Genomic DNA, 21,020 nt, shown 5'->3' with positions numbered 1-21,020 from the left:
GCATTAGGGTTTTAAAACCCTAAACTGAACTTTTCCTTTCAGTCAGCATTAGGGTTTTGAACCCTAAACTGAACTATTTCCCTTTAGTCAGCTATAGGGTTTTAAACCCTAAACTGAACTCTTTCCCTTTAGTCAGCATTAGGGTTTTAAACCCTAAACTGAACTCTTTCCCTTTAGTCAGCATTAGGGTTTTAAAACCCTAAACTGAACTTTTCCTTTCAGTCAGCATTAGGGCTTTAAACCCTAAACTGAACTCTTTCACTTTAGTCAGCATTAGGGTTTTAAAACCCTAAACTGAACTTTTCCTTTCAGTCAGCATTAGGGTTTTAAACCCTAAACTGAACTCTGTCCCTTTAGTCAGCATTAGGGTTTTAAACCCTAAACTAAACTTTTCCTTTCAGTCAGCATTAGGGTTTTAAACCCTAAACTGAAGTCTTTCCTTTTAGTCAGCATTAGGGTTTTAAACCCTAAATTGAACTTTTACTTTCAGTCAGCTATAGGGTTTTAAACCCTAAACTGAACTCTTTCCCTTTAGTCAGCATTAGGGTTTTAAACCCTAAACTGAACTCTTTCCCTTTAGTCAGCATTAGGGTTTTAAAACCCTAAACTGAACTTTTCCTTTCAGTCAGCATTAGGGCTTTAAACCCTAAACTGAACTCTTTCACTTTAGTCAGCATTAGGGTTTTAAAACCCTAAACTGAACTTTTCCTTTCAGTCAGCATTAGGGTTTTAAACCCTAAACAGAACTCTGTCCCTTTAGTCAGCATTAGGGTTTTAAACCCTAAACTGAACTTTTCCTTTCAGTCAGCATTAGGGTTTTAAACCTTAAACTAAACTCTTTCCCTTTAGTCAGCATTAGGGTTTTAAACCCTAAACTGAACTTTTTCCTTTTAGTCAGCATTAGGGTTTTAAACCCTAAACTGAACTTTTCCTTTCAGTCAGCATTAGGGTTTTAAACCCTAAACTGAACTCTTTCCCTTTAGTCAGCATTAGGGTTTTAAAACCCTAAACTGAACTTTTCCTTTCAGTCAGCATTAGGGTTTTGAACCCTAAACTGAACTCTTTCCCTTTAGTCAGCATTAGGGTTTTAAACCCTAAACTAAACTTTTCCTTTCAGTCAGCATTAGGGTTTTAAACCCTAAACTGAACTCTTTCCCTTTAGTCAACATTAGGGTTTTAAACCCTAAACTGAACTTTTCCTTTCAGTCAGCATTAGGGTTTTAAACCCTAAACTGAAGTCTTTCCTTTTAGTCAGAATTAGGGTTTTAAACCCTAAATTGAACTTTTACTTTCAGTCAGCTATAGGGTTTTAAACCCTAAACTGAACTCTTTCCCTTTAGTCAGCATTAGGGTTTTAAACCCTAAACTGAACTTTTTCCTTTCAGTCAGCATTAGGGTTTTAAACCCTAAACTGAACTCTTTCCCTTTAGTCAGCATTAGGGTTTTAAAACCCTAAACTGAAATTTTCCTTTCAGTCAGCATTAGGGTTTTAAACCCTAAACTGAACTCTTTCCCTTTAGTCAGCATTAGGGTTTTAAAACCCTAAACTGAACTTTTTCTTTCAGTCAGCATTATGGTTTTAAACCCTAAACTGAACTCTTTCCCTTTAGTCAGCATTAGGGTTTTAAATCCTAAACTGAACTTTTTCCTTTCAGTCAACATTAGGGTTTTAAACCCTAAACTGAACTTTTCCTTTCAGTCAGCATTAGGGTTTTAAACCCTAAACTGAACTCTTTCCCTTTAGTCAGCATTAGGGTTTTAAACCCTAAACTGAACTTTTCCTTTCAGTAAGCATTAGGGTTTTAAACCCTAAACTGAACTCTTTCCCTTCAGTCAGCATTAGGGTTTTAAACCCTAAACTGAACTTTTTCCTTTCAGTCAACATTAGGGTTTTAAACCCTAAATTGAACACTTCCCTTGCATGGTTTTAAACCCTAAACTTTTCCTTTCAGTCAGCATTATGGTTTTAAACCCTAAACTGAACTCTTTCCCTTTAGACAGCATTAGGGTTTTAATCCCTAAACTGAACCTTTTCCTTTCAGTCAGCATTAGGGTTTTAAACACTAAACTGAACTCTTTCCCTTTAGTCAGCATTAGGGTTTTAAACCCTAAACTGAACTTTTTCCCTTCAGTCAGCATTAGGGTTTTAAACCCTAAACTGAACTTTTCCTTTCAGTCAGCATTAGGGTTTTAAACCCTAAACTGAACTTTTTCCCTTTAGTCAGCATTAGGGTTTTAAACCCTAAACTGAACTTTTTCCTTTCAGTCAGCATTAGGGGTTTAAACCATAAACTGAACTCTTTCCCTTTAGTCAGCATTAGGGTTTTAAAACCCTAAACTGAACTTTTTCCTTTCAGTCAGCATTAGGGTTTTAAACCCTAAACTAAACTTTTCCTTTCAGTCAGCATTAGGGTTTTAAACCCTAAACTGAACTCTTTCCCTTTAATCAGCATTAGGGTTTTAAAACCCTAAACAGAACTTTTCCTTTCAGTCAGCATTAGGGTTTTAAACCGTAAACTGAACTCTTTCCCTTTAGTCAGCATTAGGGTTTTAAAACCCTAAACTGAACTCTTTCCCTTTAGTCAACATTAGGGTTTTAAACCCTAAACTGAACTTTTCCTTTCAGTAAGCATTAGGGTTTTAAACCCTAAACTGAACTCTTTCCCTTCAGTCAGCATTAGGGTTTTAAACCCTAAACTGAACTTTTTCCTATCAGTCAGCATTAGGGTTTTAAACCCTAAATTGATAACTTTCCCTTGCATGGTTTTAAACCTTAAACTTTTCCTTTCAGTCAGCATTATGGTTTTAAACCCTAAACTGAACTCTTTCCCTTTAGACAACATTAGGGTTTTAAACCCTAAACTGAACCTTTTCCTTTCAGTCAGCATTAGGGTTTTAAACCCTAAACTGAACTCTTTCCCTTTAGTCAGCATTAGGGTTTTAAAACCCTAAACTGAACTTTTTCTTTCAGTCAGCATTATGGTTTTAAACCCTAAACTGAACTCTTTCCCTTTAGTCAGCATTAAGGTTTTTAACCCTAAACTGAACTTTTTCCTTTCAGTCAGCATTAGGGTTTTAAACCCTAAATTGAACTCTTTCTCTTTAGTCAGCATTAGGGTTTTAAAACCCTAAACTGAACTTTTTCCTTTCAGTCAGCATTAGGGTTTTAAACCCTAAACTGAACACTTCCCTTGCATGGTTTTAAACCCTAAACTTTTCCTTTCAGTCAGCATTATGGTTTTAAACCCTAAACTGAACTCTTTCCCTTTAGACAGCATTAGGGTTTTAATCCCTAAACTGAACCTTTTCCTTACAGTCAGCATTAGGGTTTTAAACACTAAACTGAACTCTTTCCCTTTAGTCAGCATTAGGGTTTTAAACCCTAAACTGAACTTTTTCCCTTCAGTCAGCATTAGGGTTTTAAACCCTAAACTGAACTTTTCCTTTCAGTCAGCATTAGGGTTTTAAACCCTAAACTGAACTTTTTCCCTTCAGTCAGCATTAGGGTTTTAAACCCTAAACTGAACTTTTTCCTTTCAGTCAGCATTAGGGGTTTAAACCATAAACTGAACTCTTTCCCTTTAGTCAGCATTAGGGTTTTAAAACCCTAAACTGAACTTTTTCCTTTCAGTCAGCATTAGGGTTTTAAACCCTAAACTAAACTTTTCCTTTCAGTCAGCATTAGGGTTTTAAACCCTAAACTGAACTCTTTCCCTTTAATCAGCATTAGGGTTTTAAAACCCTAAACAGAACTTTTCCTTTCAGTCAGCATTAGGGTTTTAAACCCTAAACTGAACTCTTTCCCTTTAGTCAGCATTAGGGTTTTAAAACCCTAAACTAAACTCTTTCCCTTTAGTCAACATTAGGGTTTTAAACCCTAAACTGAACTTTTCCTTTCAGTAAGCATTAGGGTTTTAAACCCTAAACTGAACTCTTTCCCTTCAGTCAGCATTAGGGTTTTAAACCCTAAACTGAACTTTTTCCTTTCAGTCAGCATTAGGGTTTTAAACCCTAAATTGAACACTTTCCCTTGCATGGTTTTAAACCGTAAACTTTTCCTTTCAGTCAGCATTATGGTTTTAAACCCTAAACTGAACTCTTTCCCTTTAGACAGCATTAGGGTTTTAAACCCTAAACTGAACCTTTTCCTTTCAGTCAGCATTAGGGTTTTAAACACTAAACTGAACTCTTTCCCTTTAGTCAGCATTAAGGTTTTTAACCCTAAACTAAACTTTTTCCTTTCAGTCAGCATTAGGGTTTTAAACCCTAAATTGAACTCTTTCTCTTTAGTCAACATTAGGGTTTTAAAACCCTAAACTGAACTTTTTCCTTTTAGTCAGCATTAGGGTTTTAAACCCTAAACTGAACTTTTTCCTTTCAGTCAGCATTAGTGTTTTAAACCCTAAACTAAACTCTTTCCCTTTAGTCAGCATTAGGGTTTTAAAACCCTAAACTGAACTTTTTCCTTTCAGTCAGCATTAGGGTTTTAAACCCTAAACTGAACTTTTTCCTTTCAGTCAGCATTAGGGTTTTAAACCCTAAACTGAACTCTTTCCCTTTAGTCAGCACTAGGGTTTTAAAACCCTAAACTAAAATTTTCCTTTCAGTCAGCATTAGGGTTTTAAACCCTAAACTGAACTCTTTCCCTTTAGTCAGCATTAGGGTTTTAAAACCCTAAACTGAACTTTTTCTTTCAGTCAGCATTATGGTTTTAAACCCTAAACTGAACTCTTTCCCTTTAGTCAGTATTAGGGTTTTAAACCCTAAACTGAACTTTTTCCCATTAGTCAGCATTAGGGTTTTAAAACCCTAAACTGAACTTTTTCTTTCAGTCAGCATTATGGTTTTAAACCCTAAACTGAACTCTTTCCCTTTAGTCAGCATTAGGGTTTTAAACCCTAAACTGAACTTTTTCCTTTCAGTCAGCATTAGGGGTTTAAACCATAAACTGAACTCTTTCCCTTTAGTCAGCATTAGGGTTTTAAAACCCTAAACTGAACTTTTTCCTTTCAGTCAGCATTAGGGTTTTAAACCCTAAACTGAACTCTTTCCCTTTAGTCAGCATTAGGGTTTTAAACCCTAAACTGAACTTTTCCTTTCAGTAAGCATTAGGGTTTTAAACCCTAAACTGAACTCTTTCCCTTCAGTCAGCATTAGGGTTTTAAACCCTAAACTGAACTTTTTCCTTTCAGTCAGCATTAGGGTTTTAAACCCTAAATTGATAACTTTCCCTTGCATGGTTTTAAACCTTAAACTTTTCCTTTCAGTCAGCATTATGGTTTTAAACCCTAAACTGAACTCTTTCCCTTTAGACAACATTAGGGTTTTAAACCCTAAACTGAACCTTTTCCTTTCAGTCAGCATTAGGGTTTTAAACACTAAACTGAACTCTCTCCCTTTAGTCAGCATTAAGGTTTTTAACCCTAAACTGAACTTTTTCCTTTCAGTCAGCATTAGGGTTTTAAACCCTAAATTGAACTCTTTCTCTTTAGTCAGCATTAGGGTTTTAAAACCCTAAACTTAACTTTTTCCTTTAAGTCAGCATTAGGGTTTTAAACCCTAAACTGAACACTTCCCTTGCATGGTTTTAAACCCTAAACTTTTCCTTTCAGTCAGCATTATGGTTTTAAACCCTAAACTGAACTCTTTCCCTTTAGACAGCATTAGGGTTTTAATCCCTAAACTGAACCTTTTCCTTTCAGTCAGCATTAGGGTTTTAAACACTAAACTGAACTCTTTCCCTTTAGTCAGCATTAGGGTTTTAAACCCTAAACTGAACTTTTTCCCTTCAGTCAGCATTAGGGTTTTAAACCCTAAACTGAACTTTTCCTTTCAGTCAGCATTAGGGTTTTAAACCCTAAACTGAACTTTTTCCCTTTAGTCAGCATTAGGGTTTTAAACCCTAAACTGAACTTTTTCCTTTCAGTCAGCATTAGGGGTTTAAACCATAAACTGAACTCTTTCCCTTTAGTCAGCATTAGGGTTTTAAAACCCTAAACTGAACTTTTTCCTTTCAGTCAGCATTAGGGTTTTAAACCCTAAACTAAACTTTTCCTTTCAGTCAGCATTAGGGTTTTAAACCCTAAACTGAACTCTTTCCCTTTAATCAGCATTAGGGTTTTAAAACCCTAAACAGAACTTTTCCTTTCAGTCAGCATTAGGGTTTTAAACCGTAAACTGAACACTTTCCCTTTAGTCAGCATTAGGGTTTTAAAACCCTAAACTAAACTCTTTCCCTTTAGTCAACATTAGGGTTTTAAACCCTAAACTGAACTTTTCCTTTCAGTAAGCATTAGGGTTTTAAACCCTAAACTGAACTCTTTCCCTTCAGTCAGCATTAGGGTTTTAAACCCTAAACTGAACTTTTTCCTTTCAGTCAGCATTAGGGTTTTAAACCCTAAATTGAACACTTTCCCTTGCATGGTTTTAAACCTTAAACTTTTCCTTTCAGTCAGCATTATGGTTTTAAACCCTAAACTGAACTCTTTCCCTTTAGACAACATTAGGGTTTTAAACCCTAAACTGAACCTTTTCCTTTCAGTCAGCATTAGGGTTTTAAACACTAAACTGAACTCTTTCCCTTTAGTCAGCATTAAGGTTTTTAACCCTAAACTGAACTTTTTCCTTTCAGTCAGCATTAGGGTTTTAAACCCTAAATTGAACTCTTTCTCTTTAGTCAGCATTAGGGTTTTAAAACCCTAAACTGAACTTTTTCCTTTCAGTCAGCATTAGGGTTTTAAACCCTAAACTGAACTTTTTCCTTTCAGTCAGCATTAGTGTTTTAAACCCTAAACTAAACTCTTTCCCTTTAGTCAGCATTAGGGTTTTAAAACCCTAAACTGAACTTTTTCCTTTCAGTCAGCATTAGGGTTTTAAACCCTAAACTGAACTTTTTCCTTTCAGTCAGCATTAGGGTTTTAAACCCTAAACTGAACTCTTTCCCTTTAGTCAGCACTAGGGTTTTAAAACCCTAAACTGAAATTTTCCTTTCAGTCAGCATTAGGGTTTTAAACCCTAAACTGAACTCTTTCCCTTTAGTCAGCATTAGGGTTTTAAAACCCTAAACTGAACTTTTTCTTTCAGTCAGCATTATGGTTTTAAACCCTAAACTGAACTCTTTCCCTTTAGTTAGTATTAGGGTTTTAAACCCTAAACTGAACTTTTTCCCATTAGTCAGCATTAGGGTTTTAAAACCCTAAACTGAACTTTTTCTTTCAGTCAGCATTATGGTTTTAAACCCTAAACTGAACTCTTTCCCTTTAGTCAGCATTAGGGTTTTAAACCCTAAACTGAACTTTTTCCTTTCAGTCAGCATTATGGTTTTAAACCCTAAACTGAACTCTTTCCCTTTAGACAACATTAGGGTTTTAAACCCTAAACTGAACCTTTTCCTTTCAGTCAGCATTAGGGTTTTAAACACTAAACTGAACTCTTTCCCTTTAGTCAGCATTAAGGTTTTTAACCCTAAACTGAACTTTTTCCTTTCAGTCAGCATTAGGGTTTTAAACCCTAAATTGAACTCTTTCTCTTTAGTCAGCATTAGGGTTTTAAAACCCTAAACTGAACTTTTTCCTTTCAGTCAGCATTAGGGTTTTAAACCCTAAACTGAACTTTTTCCTTTCAGTCAGCATTAGTGTTTTAAACCCTAAACTAAACTCTTTCCCTTTAGTCAGCATTAGGGTTTTAAAACCCTAAACTGAACTTTTTCCTTTCAGTCAGCATTAGGGTTTTAAACCCTAAACTGAACTTTTTCCTTTCAGTCAGCATTAGGGTTTTAAACCCTAAACTGAACTCTTTCCCTTTAGTCAGCACTAGGGTTTTAAAACTCTAAACTGAAATTTTCCTTTCAGTCAGCATTAGGGTTTTAAACCCTAAACTGAACTCTTTCCCTTTAGTCAGCATTAGGGTTTTAAAACCCTAAACTGAACTTTTTCTTTCAGTCAGCATTATGGTTTTAAACCCTAAACTGAACTCTTTCCCTTTAGTCAGTATTAGGGTTTTAAACCCTAAACTGAACTTTTTCCCATTAGTCAGCATTAGGGTTTTAAAACCCTAAACTGAACTTTTTCTTTCAGTCAGCATTATGGTTTTAAACCCTAAACTGAACTCTTTCCCTTTAGTCAGCATTAGGGTTTTAAACCCTAAACTGAACTTTTTCCTTTCAGTCAGCATTAGGGGTTTAAACCATAAACTGAACTCTTTCCCTTTAGTCAGCATTAGGGTTTTAATACCCTAAACTGAACTTTTTCCTTTCAGTCAGCATTAGGGTTTTAAACCCTAAACTGAACTTTTCCTTTCAGTCAGCATTAGGGTTTTAAACCCTAAACTGAACTCTTTCCCTTTAGTCAGCATTAGGGTTTTAAACCTTAAACTGAACTTTTTCCTTTCAGTCAACATTAGGGTTTTAAACCTTAAACTGAACTTTTCCTTTCAGTCAGCATTAGGGTTTTAAACCCTAAACTGAACTCTTTCCCTTTAGTCAGCATTAGGGTTTTAAACCCTAAACTGAACTTTTCCTTTCATTAAGCATTAGGGTTTTAAACGCTAAATTGAACACTTTCCCTTGCATGGTTTTAAACCCTAAACTTTTCCTTTCAGTCAGCATTATGGTTTTAAACCCTAAACTGAACTCTTTCCCTTTAGACAGCATTAAGGTTTTAAACCCTAAACCGAACCTTTTCCTTTCAGTCAGCATTAGGGTTTTAAACACTAAACTGAACTCTTTCCCTTTAGTTAGCATTAAGGTTTTTAACCCTAAACTGAACTTTTTCCTTTCAGTCAGCATTAGGGTTTTAAACCCTAAACTGAACTCTTTCCCTTTAGTTAACATTAGGGTTTTAAAACCCTAAACTGAACTTTTTCCTTTCAGTCAGCATTAGGGTTTTAAACCCTAAACTGAACTTTTTCCTTTCAGTCAGCATTAGGGTTTTAAACCCTAAACTGAACTATTTCCCTTTAGTCAGCATTAGGGTTTTAAAACCCTAAACTGAACTCTTTCCCTTTAGTCAGCATTAGGGTTTTAAACCCTAAACTGAACTTTTCCTTTCAGTAAGCATTAGGGTTTTAAACCCTAAACTGAACTCTTTCCCTTCAGTCAGCATTAGGGTTATAAACCCTAAACTGAACTTTTTCCTTTCAGTCAGCATTAGGGTTTTAAACCCTAAATTGAACACTTTCCCTTGCATGGTTTTAAACCCTAAACTTTTCCTTTCAGTCAGCATTATGGTTTTAAACCCTAAACTGAACTCTTTCCCTTTAGACAGCATTAGGGTTTTAAACCCTAAACTGAACATTTTCCTTTCAGTCAGCATTAGGGTTTTAAACACTAAACTGAACTCTTTCCCTTGAGACAGCATTAGGGTTTTAAACCCTAAACTGAACCTTTTCCTTTCAGTCAGCATTAGGGTTTTAAACACTAAACTGAACTCTTTCCCTTTAGTTAGCATTAAGGTTTTTAACCCTAAACTGAACTTTTTCCTTTCAGTCAGCATTAGGGTTTTAAACCCTAAACTGAACTCTTTCCCTTTAGTTAACATTAGGGTTTTAAAACCCTAAACTGAACTTTTTCCTTTCAGTCAGCATTAGGGTTTTAAACCCTAAACTGAACTCTTTCCCTTTAGTCAGCATTAGGGTTTTAAAACCCTAAACTGAACTCTTTCCCTTTAGTCAGCATTAGGGTTTTAAACCCTAAACTGAACTTTTCCTTTCAGTAAGCATTAGGGTTTTAAACCCTAAACTGAACTCTTTCCCTTCAGTCAGCATTAGGGTTTTAAACCCTAAACTGAACTTTTTCCTTTCAGTCAGCATTAGGGTTTTAAACCCTAAATTGAACACTTTCCCTTGCATGGTTTTAAACCCTAAACTTTTCCTTTCAGTCAGCATTAGGGTTTTAAACACTAAACTGAACTCTTTCCCTTTAGACAGCATTAGGGTTTTAAACCCTAAACTGAACCTTTTCCTTTCAGTCAGCATTAGGGTTTTAAACACTAAACTGAACTCTTTCCCTTTAGTTAGCATTAAGGTTTTTAACCCTAAACTGAACTTTTTCCTTTCAGTCAGCATTAGGGTTTTAAACCCTAAACTGAACTCTTTCCCTTTAGTTAACATTAGGGTTTTAAAACCCTAAACTGAACTTTTTCCTTTCAGTCAGCATTAGGGTTTTAAACCCTAAACTGAACTTTTTCCTTTCAGTCAGCATTAGGGTTTTAAACCCTAAACTGAACTCTTTCCCTTTAGTCAGCATTAGGGTTTTAAAACCCTAAACTGAACTTTTTCTTTCAGTCAGCATTATGGTTTTAAACCCTAAACTGAACTCTTTCCCTTTAGTCAGCATTAAGGTTTTAAACCCTGAACTGAACTTTTCCTTTCAGTCAGCATTAGGGTTTTAAACCCTAAACTGAACTCTTTCCCTTTAGTCAGCATTAGGGTTTTAAACCCTAAACTGAACTTTTCCTTTCAGTAAGCATTAGGGTTTTAAACCCTAAACTGAACTCTTTCCCTTCAGTCAGCATTAGGGTTTTAAACCCTAAACTGAACTTTTTCCTTTCAGTCAGCATTAGGGTTTTAAACCCTAAATTGAACACTTTCCCTTGCATGGTTTTAAACCCTAAACTTTTCCTTTCAGTCAGCATTATGGTTTTAAACCCTAAACTGAACTCTTTCCCTTTAGACAGCATTAGGGTTTTAAACCCTAAACTGAACCTTTTCCTTTCAGTCAGCATTAGGGTTTTAAACACTAAACTGAACTCTTTCCCTTTAGTCAGCATTAGGGTTTTAAACCCTAAACTGAACTTTTTCCTTTCAGTCAGCATTAGGGTTTTAAACCCTAAACTGAACTTTTCCTTTCAGTCAGCATTAGGGTTTTAAACCCTAAACTGAACTCTTTCCCTTTAGTCAGCATTAGGGTTTTAAAACCTAAACTGAACTTTTTCCTTTCAGTCAGCATTAGGGGTTTAAACCATTAACTGAACTCTTTCCCTTTAGTCAGCATTAGGGTTTTAAAGCCCTAAACTGAACTTTTTCCTTTCAGTCAGCATTAGGGTTTTAAACCCTAAACTGAACTTTTCCTTTCAGTCAGCATTAGGGTTTTAAACCCTAAACTGATCTCTTTCCCTTTAGTCAACATTAGGGTTTTAAACCCTAAACTGAACTTTTTCCTTTCAGTCAACATTAGGGTTTTAAACCCTAAACTGAACTTTTCCTTTCAGTCAGCATTAGGGTTTTAAACCCTAAACTGAACTCTTTCCCTTTAGTCAGCCTTAGGGTTTTAAACCCTAAACTGAACTTTTCCTTTCAGTAAGCATTAGGGTTTTAAACCCTAAACTGAACTCTTTCCCTTCAGTCAGCATTAGGGTTTTAAAACCTAAACTGAACTTTTTCCTTTCAGTCAGCATTAGGGTTTTAAACCCTAAATTGAACACTTTCCCTTGCATGGTTTTAAACCCTAAACTTTTCCTTTCAGTCAGCATTATGGTTTTAAACCCTAAACTGAACTCTTTCCCTTTAGACAGCATTAGGGTTTTAAACCCTAAACTGAACCTTTTCCTTTCAGTCAGCATTAGGGTTTTAAACACTAAACTGAACTCTTTCCCTTTAGTCAGCATTAAGGTTTTTAACCCTAAACTGAACTTTTTCCTTTCAGTCAGCATTAGGGTTTTAAACCCTAAACTGAACTTTTCCTTTCAGTCAGCATTAGGGTTTTAAACCCTAAACTGAACTCTTTCCCTTTAGTCAGCATTAGGGTTTTAAACCCTAAACTGAACTTTTTCCTTTCAGTCAGCATTAGGGGTTTAAACCATAAACTGAACTCTTTCCCTTTAGTCAACATTAGGGTTTTAAAACCCTAAACTAAACTTTTTCCTTTCAGTCAGCATTAGGGTTTTAAACCCTAAACTGAACTCTTTCCCTTTAGACAGCATTAGGGTTTTAAACCCTAAACTGAACCTTTTCCTTTCAGTCAGCATTAGGGTTTTAAACACTAAACTGAACTCTTTCCCTTTAGTCAGCATTAAGGTTTTTAACCCTAAACTGAACTTTTTCCTTTCAGTCAGCATTAGGGTTTTAAACCCTAAACTGAACTTTTCCTTTCAGTCAGCATTAGGGTTTTAAACCCTAAACTGAACTCTTTCCCTTTAGTCAGCATTAGGGTTTTAAACCCTAAACTGAACTTTTTCCTTTCAGTCAGCATTAGGGGTTTAAACCATAAACTGAACTCTTTCCCTTTAGTCAACATTAGGGTTTTAAAACCCTAAACTAAACTTTTTCCTTTCAGTCAGCATTAGGGTTTTAAACCCTAAACTGAACTCTTTCCCTTTAGACAGCATTAGGGTTTTAAACCCTAAACTGAACCTTTTCCTTTCAGTCAGCATTAGGGTTTTAAACACTAAACTGAACTCTTTCCCTTTAGTCAGCATTAAGGTTTTTAACCCTAAACTGAACTTTTTCCTTTCAGTCAGCATTAGGGTTTTAAACCCTAAACTGAACTTTTCCTTTCAGTCAGCATTAGGGTTTTAAACCCTAAACTGAACTCTTTCCCTTTAGTCAGCATTAGGGTTTTAAACCCTAAACTGAACTTTTCCTTTCAGTCAGCATTAGGGTTTTAAACCCTAAACTGAACTCTTTCCCTTTAGTCAGTATTAGGGTTTTAAAACCCTAAACTGATCTTTTCCTTTCAGTCAGCATTAGGGTTTTAAACCCTAAACTGAACTCTTTCCCTTTAGACAGCATTAGGGTTTTAAACCCTAAACTGAACCTTTTCCTTTCAGTCAGCATTAGGGTTTTAAACACTAAACTGAACTCTTTCCCTTTAGTCAGCATTAAGGTTTTTAACCCTAAACTGAACTTTTTCCTTTCAGTCAGCATTAGGGTTTTAAACCCTAAACTGAACTTTTTCCTTTCAGTCAGCATTAGGGTTTTAAACCCTAAACTGAACTCTTTCCCTTTAGTTAACATTAGGGTTTTAAAACCCTAAACTGAACTTTTTCCTTTCAGTCAGCATTAGGGTTTTAAACCCTAAACTGAACTCTTTCCCTTTAGTCAGCATTAGGGTTTTAAAACCCTAAACTGAACTCTTTCCCTTTAGTCAGCATTAGGGTTTTAAACCCTAAACTGAACTTTTCCTTTCAGTAAGCATTAGGGTTTTAAACCCTAAACTGAACTCTTTCCCTTCAGTCAGCATTAGGGTTTTAAACCCTAAACTGAACTTTTTCCTTTCAGTCAGCATTAGGGTTTTAAACCCTAAATTGAACACTTTCCCTTGCATGGTTTTAAACCCTAAACTTTTCCTTTCAGTCAGCATTAGGGTTTTAAACACTAAACTGAACTCTTTCCCTTTAGACAGCATTAGGGTTTTAAACCCTAAACTGAACCTTTTCCTTTCAGTCAGCATTAGGGTTTTAAACACTAAACTGAACTCTTTCCCTTTAGTTAGCATTAAGGTTTTTAACCCTAAACTGAACTTTTTCCTTTCAGTCAGCATTAGGGTTTTAAACCCTAAACTGAACTCTTTCCCTTTAGTTAACATTAGGGTTTTAAAACCCTAAACTGAACTTTTTCCTTTCAGTCAGCATTAGGGTTTTAAACCCTAAACTGAACTTTTTCCTTTCAGTCAGCATTAGGGTTTTAAACCCTAAACTGAACTCTTTCCCTTTAGTCAGCATTAGGGTTTTAAAACCCTAAACTGAACTTTTTCTTTCAGTCAGCATTATGGTTTTAAACCCTAAACTGAACTCTTTCCCTTTAGTCAGCATTAAGGTTTTAAACCCTAAACTGAACTTTTCCTTTCAGTCAGCATTAGGGTTTTAAACCCTAAACTGAACTCTTTCCCTTTAGTCAGCATTAGGGTTTTAAACCCTAAACTGAACTTTTCCTTTCAGTAAGCATTAGGGTTTTAAACCCTAAACTGAACTCTTTCCCTTCAGTCAGCATTAGGGTTTTAAACCCTAAACTGAACTTTTTCCTTTCAGTCAGCATTAGGGTTTTAAACCCTAAACTGAACACTTTCCCTTTAGTCAGCATTAGGGTTTTAAAACCCTAAACTGAACTTTTTCTTTCAGTCAGCATTATGGTTTTAAACCCTAAACTGAACTCTTTCCCTTTAGTCAGCATTAAGGTTTTAAACCCTAAACTGAACTTTTCCTTTCAGTCAGCATTAGGGTTTTAAACCCTAAACTGAACTCTTTCCCTTTAGTCAGCATTAGGGTTTTAAACCCTAAACTGAACTTTTCCTTTCAGTAAGCATTAGGGTTTTAAACCCTAAACTGAACTCTTTCCCTTCAGTCAGCATTAGGGTTTTAAACCCTAAACTGAACTTTTTCCTTTCAGTCAGCATTAGGGTTTTAAACCCTAAATTGAACACTTTCCCTTGCATGGGTTTAAACCCTAAACTTTTCCTTTCAGTCAGCATTATGGTTTTAAACCCTAAACTGAACTCTTTCCCTTTAGACAGCATTAGGGTTTTAAACCCTAAACTGAACCTTTTCCTTTCAGTCAGCATTAGGATTTTAAACACTAAACTGAACTCTTTCCCTTTAGTCAGCATTAGGGTTTTAAACCCTAAACTGAACTTTTTCCTTTCAGTCAGCATTAGGGTTTTAAACCCTAAACTGAACTTTTCCTTTCAGTCAGCATTAGGGTTTTAAACCCTAAACTGAACTCTTTCCCTTTAGTCAGCATTAGGGTTTTAAACCCTAAACTGAACTTTTTCCTTTCAGTCAGCATTAGGGGTTTAAACCATTAACTGAACTCTTTCCCTTTAGTCAGCATTAGGGTTTTAAAGCCCTAAACTGAACTTTTTCCTTTCAGTCAGCATTAGGGTTTTAAACCCTAAACTGAACTTTTCCTTTCAGTCAGCATTAGGGTTTTAAACCCTAAACTGATCTCTTTCCCTTTAGTCAACATTAGGGTTTTAAACCCTAAACTGAACTTTTTCCTTTCAGTCAACATTAGGGTTTTAAACCCTAAACTGAACTTTTCCTTTCAGTCAGCATTAGGGTTTTAAACCCTAAACTGAACTCTTTCCCTTTAGTCAGCCTTAGGGTTTTAAACCCTAAACTGAACTTTTCCTTTCAGTAAGCATTAGGGTTTTAAACCCTAAACTGAACTCTTTCCCTTCAGTCAGCATTAGGGTTTTAAAACCTAAACTGAACTCTTTCCCTTTAGTCAGCATTAGGGTTTTAAACCCTAAACTGAACTTTTCCTTTCAGTAAGCATTAGGGTTTTAAACCCTAAACTGAACTCTTTCCCTTCAGTCAGCATTAGGGTTTTAAACCCTAAACTGAACTTTTTCCTTTCAGTCAGCATTAGGGTTTTAAACCCTAAATTGAACACTTTCCCTTGCATGGTTTTAAACCCTAAACTTTTCCTTTCAGTCAGCATTAGGGTTTTAAACACTAAACTGAACTCTTTCCCTTTAGACAGCATTAGGGTTTTAAACCCTAAACTGAACCTTTTCCTTTCAGTCAGCATTAGGGTTTTAAACACTAAACTGAACTCTTTCCCTTTAGTTAGCATTAAGGTTTTTAACCCTAAACTGAACTTTTTCCTTTCAGTCAGCATTAGGGTTTTAAACCCTAAACTGAACTCTTTCCCTTTAGTTAACATTAGGGTTTTAAAACCCTAAACTGAACTTTTTCCTTTCAGTCAGCATTAGGGTTTTAAACCCTAAACTGAACTCTTTCCCTTTAGTCAGCATTAGGGTTTTAAAACCCTAAACTGAACTCTTTCCCTTTAGTCAGCATTAGGGTTTTAAACCCTAAACTGAACTTTTCCTTTCAGTCAGCATTAGGGTTTTAAACCCTAAACTGAACTCTTTCCCTTCAGTCAGCATTAGGGTTTTAAACCCTAAACTGAACTTTTTCCTTTCAGTCAGCATTAGGGTTTTAAACCCTAAATTGAACACTTTCCCTTGCATGGTTTTAAACCCTAAACTTTTCCTTTCAGTCAGCATTAGGGTTTTAAACACTAAACTGAACTCTTTCCCTTTAGACAGCATTAGGGTTTTAAACCCTAAACTGAACCTTTTCCTTTCAGTCAGCATTAGGGTTTTAAACACTAAACTGAACTCTTTCCCTTTAGTTAGCATTAAGGTTTTTAACCCTAAACTGAACTTTTTCCTTTCAGTCAGCATTAGGGTTTTAAACCCTAAACTGAACTCTTTCCCTTTAGTTAACATTAGGGTTTTAAAACCCTAAACTGAACTTTTTCCTTTCAGTCAGCATTAGGGTTTTAAACCCTAAACTGAACTTTTTCCTTTCAGTCAGCATTAGGGTTTTAAACCCTAAACTGAACTCTTTCCCTTTAGTCAGCATTAGGGTTTTAAAACCCTAAACTGAACTTTTTCTTTCAGTCAGCATTATGGTTTTAAACCCTAAACTGAACTCTTTCCCTTTAGTCAGCATTAAGGTTTTAAACCCTAAACTGAACTTTTCCTTTCAGTCAGCATTAGGGTTTTAAACCCTAAACTGAACTCTTTCCCTTTAGTCAGCATTAGGGTTTTAAACCCTAAACTGAACTTTTCCTTTCAGTAAGCATTAGGGTTTTAAACCCTAAACTGAACTCTTTCCCTTCAGTCAGCATTAGGGTTTTAAACCCTAAACTGAACTTTTTCCTTTCAGTCAGCATTAGGGTTTTAAACCCTAAATTGAACACTTTCCCTTGCATGGGTTTAAACCCTAAACTTTTCCTTTCAGTCAGCATTATGGTTTTAAACCCTAAACTGAACTCTTTCCCTTTAGACAGCATTAGGGTTTTAAACCCTAAACTGAACCTTTTCCTTTCAGTCAGCATTAGGATTTTAAACACTAAACTGAACTCTTTCCCTTTAGTCAGCATTAGGGTTTTAAACCCTAAACTGAACTTTTTCCTTTCAGTCAGCATTAGGGTTTTAAACCCTAAACTGAACTTTTCCTTTCAGTCAGCATTAGGGTTTTAAACCCTAAACTGAACTCTTTCCCTTTAGTCAGCATTAGGGTTTTAAACCCTAAACTGAACTTTTTCCTTTCAGTCAGCATTAGGGGTTTAAACCATTAACTGAACTCTTTCCCTTTAGTCAGCATTAGGGTTTTAAAGCCCTAAACTGAACTTTTTCCTTTCAGTCAGCATTAGGGTTTTAAACCCTAAACTGAACTTTTCCTTTCAGTCAGCATTAGGGTTTTAAACCCTAAACTGATCTCTTTCCCTTTAGTCAACATTAGGGTTTTAAACCCTAAACTGAACTTTTTCCTTTCAGTCAACATTAGGGTTTTAAACCCTAAACTGAACTTTTCCTTTCAGTCAGCATTAGGGTTTTAAACCCTAAACTGAACTCTTTCCCTTTAGTCAGCCTTAGGGTTTTAAACCCTAAACTGAACTTTTCCTTTCAGTAAGCATTAGGGTTTTAAACCCTAAACTGAACTCTTTCCCTTCAGTCAGCATTAGGGTTTTAAAACCTAAACTGAACTTTTTCCTTTCAGTCAGCATTAGGGTTTTAAACCCTAAATTGAACACTTTCCCTTGCATGGTTTAAACCCTAAACTTTTCCTTTCAGTCAGCATTAGGGTTTTAAACCCTAAACTGAACTTTTCCTTCCAGTCAGCATTAGGGTTTTAAACCCTAAACTGAACTCTTTCCCTTTAGTCAGCATTAAGGTTTTAAACCCTAAACTGAACTTTTTCCTTTCAGTCAGCATTAGGGGTTTAAACCATAAACTGATCTCTTTCCCTTTAGTCAACATTAGGGTTTTAAAACCCTAAACTGAACTCTTTCCCTTTAGTCAGCATTAGGGTTTTAAACCCTAAACTGAACTTTTTCCTTTCAGTCAGCATTAGGGGTTTAAACCATAAACTGAACTCTTTCCCTTTAGTCAACATTAGGGTTTTAAAACCCTAAACTAAACTTTTTCCTTTCAGTCAGCATTAGGGTTTTAAACCCTAAACTGAACTCTTTCCCTTTAGTCAGCATTAGGGTTTTAAACCCTAAACTGAACTTTTTCCTTTCAGTCAGCATTAGGGTTTTAAACCCTAAACTGAACTTTTCCTTTAAGTCAGCATTAGGGTTTTAATTCCTAAACTGAACTCTTTCCCTTTAGTCAGCATTAGGGTTTTAAAACCCTAAACTGAACTTTTCCTTTCAGTCAGCATTAGGGTTTTAAACCCTAAACTGAACTCTTTCCCTTTAGTCAGTATTAGGGTTTTAAACCCTAAACTGAACTTTTCCTTTTAGACAACATTAGGGTTTTAAACCCTAAACTGAACCTTTTCCTTTCAGTCAGCATTAGGGTTTTAAACACTAAACTGAACTCTTTCCCTTTAGTCAGCATTAAGGTTTTTAACCCTAAACTGAACTTTTTCCTTTCAGTCAGCATTAGGGTTTTAAACCCTAAACTGAACTTTTCCTTTCAGTCAGCATTAGGGTTTTAAACCCTAAACTGAACTCTTTCCCTTTAGTCAGCATTAAGGTTTTAAACCCTAAACTGAACTTTTTCCTTTCAGTCAGCATTAGGGGTTTAAACCATAAACTGAACTCTTTCCCTTTAGTCAACATTAGGGTTTTAAAACCCTAAACTAAACTTTTTCCTTTCAGTCAGCATTAGGGTTTTAAACCCTAAACTGAACTCTTTCCCTTTAGTCAGCATTAGGGTTTTCAACCCTAAACTGAACTTTTTCCTTTCAGTCAGCATTAGGGTTTTAAACCCTAAACTGAACTTTTCCTTTCAGTCAGCATTAGGGTTTTAATTCCTAAACTGAACTCTTTCCCTTTAGTCAGCATTAGGGTTTTAAAACCCTAAACTGAACTTTTCCTTTCAGTCAGCATTAGGGTTTTAAACCCTAAACTGAACTCTTTCCCTTTAGTCAGTATTAGGGTTTTAAACCCTAAACTGAACGTTTTCCCTTTAGTCAACATTAGGGTTTTAAACCCCAAACTGAACTTTTCCTTTCAGTCAGCATTAGGGTTTTAAACCCTAAACTGAATTTTTTCCATTTAGTCAGCATTAGGGTTTTAAACCCTAAACTGAACTTTTCCTTTCAGTAAGCATTAGGGTTTTAAACCCTAAACTGAACTCTTTCCTTTCAGTCAGCATTAGGGTTTTAAACCCTAAACTGAACTTTTTCCTTTCAATCAGCATTAGGGTTTTAAACCCTAAACTGAACTTTTCCTTTCAGTCAGCATTAGGGTTTTAAACACTAAACTGAACTCTTTCCCTTTAGTCAGCATTAAGGTTTTTAACCCTAAACTGAACTTTTTCCTTTCAGTCATCATTAGGGTTTTAAACCCTAAACTGAACTTTTCCTTTCAGTCAGCATTAGGGTTTTAAACCCTAAACTGAACTCTTTCCCTTTAGTCAGTATTAGGGTTTTAAACCCTAAACTGAACTTTTTCCTTTCAGTCAGCATTAGGGGTTTAAACCATAAACTGAACTCTTTCCCTTTAGTCAACATTAGGGTTTTAAAACCCTAAACTAAACTTTTTCCTTTCAGTCAGCATTAGGGTTTTAAACCCTAAACTGAACTCTTTCCCTTTAGACAGCATTAGGGTTTTAAACCCTAAACTGAACCTTTTCCTTTCAGTCAGCATTAGGGTTTTAAACACTAAACTGAACTCTTTCCCTTTAGTCAGCATTAAGGTTTTTAACCCTAAATTGAACTTTTTCCTTTCAGTCAGCATTAGGGTTTTAAACCCTAAACTGAACTTTTCCTTTCAGTCAGCATTAGGGTTTTAAACCCTAAACTGAACTCTTTCCCTTTAGTCAGCATTAGGGTTTTAAACCCTAAACTGAACTTTTTCCTTTCAGTCAGCATTAGGGGTTTAAACCATAAACTGAACTCTTTCCCTTTAGTCAACATTAGGGTTTTAAAACCCTAAACTAAACTTTTTCCTTTCAGTCAGCATTAGGGTTTTAAACCCTAAACTGAACTCTTTCCATTTAGACAGCATTAGGGTTTTAAACCCTAAACTGAACCTTTTCCTTTCAGTCAGCATTAGGGTTTTAAACACTAAACTGAACTCTTTCCCTTTAGTCAGCATTAAGGTTTTTAACCCTAAACTGAACTTTTTCCTTTCAGTCAGCATTAGGGTTTTAAACCCTAAACTGAACTTTTCCTTTCAGTCAGCATTAGGGTTTTAAACCCTAAACTGAACTCTTTCCCTTTAGTCAGCATTAGGGTTTTAAACCCTAAACTGAACTTTTCCTTTCAGTCAGCATTAGGGTTTTAAACCCTAAACTGAACTCTTTCCCTTTAGTCAGTATTAGGGTTTTAAAACCCTAAACTGATCTTTTCCTTTCAGTCAGCATTAGGGTTTTAAACCCTAAACTGAACTCTTTCCCTTTAGACAGCATTAGGGTTTTAAACCCTAAACTGAACCTTTTCCTTTCAGTCAGCATTAGGGTTTTAAACACTAAACTGAACTCTTTCCCTTTAGTCAGCATTAAGGTTTTTAACCCTAAACTGAACTTTTTCCTTTCAGTCAGCATTAGGGTTTTAAACCCTAAACTGAACTTTTCCTTTCAGTCAGCATTAGGGTTTTAAACCCTAAACTGAACTCTTTTCCTTTAGTCAGCATTAGGGTTTTAAACCTTAAACTGAACTTTTCCTTTCAGTCAGCATTAGGGTTTTAAACCCTAAACTGAACTCTTTCCCTTTAGTCAGTATTAGGGTTTTAAAACCCTAAACTGATCTTTTCCTTTCAGTCAGCATTAGGGTTTTAAACCCTAAACTGAACTCTTTCCCTTTAGACAGCATTAGGGTTTTAAACCCTAAACTGAACCTTTTCCTTTCAGTCAGCATTAGGGTTTTAAACACTAAACTGAACTCTTTCCCTTTAGTCAGCATTAAGGTTTTTAACCCTAAACTGAACCTTTTCCTTTCAGTCAGCATTAGGGTTTTAAACACTAAACTGAACTATTTCCCTTTAGTCAGCATTAGGGTTTTAAACCCTAAACTGAACTTTTTCCTTTCAGTCAGCATTAGGGGTTTAAACCATAAACTGAACTCTTTCCCTTTAGTCAACATTATTGTTTTAAAACCCTAAACTAAACTTTTTCC

This window comes from Nicotiana tabacum, chromosome 10 (assembly GCF_000715075.1).
Source record: "Nicotiana tabacum cultivar K326 chromosome 10, ASM71507v2, whole genome shotgun sequence".
In the NCBI taxonomy this organism is placed as follows: Eukaryota; Viridiplantae; Streptophyta; class Magnoliopsida; order Solanales; family Solanaceae; genus Nicotiana; species Nicotiana tabacum.
The sequence above is the reverse complement of the archived record's forward strand: the minus strand, read 5'-3'. Positions refer to the sequence as shown.